The 1,506-nt window shown below is 34.8% G+C and overlaps 1 protein-coding gene across 1 annotated transcript in view; it reads left to right on the plus strand.

Annotated features, from left to right (window-relative positions):
* Positions 1-1,506, plus strand: part of LOC108751062 (homeobox protein ceh-19-like) — a 12,995-nt gene that overhangs the window by 10,489 nt on the left and 1,000 nt on the right. The window lies entirely within an intron of this gene.

Genomic DNA, 1,506 nt, shown 5'->3' on the forward strand with positions numbered 1-1,506 from the left:
TTGATTTTCTGAACTTATAAACACTATTAAATTATTGTAATAATATCATAAATTAAATTAAATTGACAAGCAATTTTTAATAATTTAAAATGCTCAATCAGGCATCATATTGGAAAGATGTTAATATGCTGAAAAACTGTAAATAAATTTATTGCAAAAAATATTACTTCGGCCGGGAATCGAACTTAGATCTCTTGCATTCCGTGTGGCGCACAGTGAAGCGAAATGTAGAAAAACGGACATAACTCGAAGAAGAAATCCTTCATTTTGTACATTTTATTTATTACAAATATTTATTAAGCAGATAATGATGTCTCGCTGGAACTATGGGAGAGGGGGGAGAGGGAGAGGCGAAACATTTATAAAGAGTGATCTAATTAGGTAGCATGTGCACCTTGGATTTAATTTGCTGGCCGATCGTAAATCTAGGACCCAGTTGATCTACCTTTTGGTAAATCTTATCTGTTGGGTAAGTAGCAAAATTACATTCACATGCGCGAATTACCAGATTCATCTAACAGGTAAAAATAAACCAAAAGGTAGAACACAACCGGCCCTAGAATCGGAATTAAGTGGGGAGCACAAATTCTTGCACAACAAATAACACATAAAGCTTAAGAAATTTAATCAATCAAAGTTCTTTATTTTATGGAAAGGAAGGAAACGAAGGAACTTTGATTGGTACATATTCTTATGCATTATGTGTTATGCGTTATGCAAGTGTCTGTGCTCCTCGTCTTAATCTCAAAGATTTATATGATTTTGATATTTGGTAATTCGCTATCGTAATTGATCAGATGGAGCTATTTTCGGGTTCTTAAACGCAAAAAATTGCGTATGTGGACGTAGGTGGGATTGAATCCGAATCTATAGATCGCGAGTTAATCGCATCTTTAGACTACCGAGCGGCAAGATTGACGCCGACGATAGAACTCTCACATAGAATGTAAGAGATCCGGATTCGACCGAGGTAATATTTTTCGCAATAAATTTTTTTTCAGCATTTCAGTATATTAACATCTTTCTAATATGATGCCTGATTGAGCATCAAATTATTAAATATTGCTTGTCAATTTAATTTAATTTGTGATATTATTACAGTAGTTTAATTGCGTTTATAAATTTGAGAAACCAATTTGGCGCGCAGTTCGAAGAAATATATAAATATGGTATATATACATTAGTATCTTCTTCAAGTGCCATACGCTATCTCAGCGCGTAAGCGCCTCCTTCTCATATACCTTTGCGCGTTGATCGTATATAACGTACATGGGGAGCTACAATTTAAACTTTAAACGCCGATTCCGAATGACAATTTTTGATAGAAAGGTTTTCTAGGCAAGTACCACTACTCGGTGCCATTGTCTTCCGAGAGGAGCTACGAGTGAAAATTTTTCGGTTCTGCCGGAATCTCTAGTATATCAGACCTGTGCGCTGTCTGCTACACCACACTTGTGCTCATTATATAGTGTATATTATATATATTATATACACTATATATACTAT

The sequence above is a fragment of the Trachymyrmex septentrionalis genome, unplaced genomic scaffold, assembly GCF_001594115.1.
Source record: "Trachymyrmex septentrionalis isolate Tsep2-gDNA-1 unplaced genomic scaffold, Tsep1.0 scaffold40, whole genome shotgun sequence".
NCBI lineage: Eukaryota > Metazoa > Arthropoda > Insecta > Hymenoptera > Formicidae > Trachymyrmex > Trachymyrmex septentrionalis.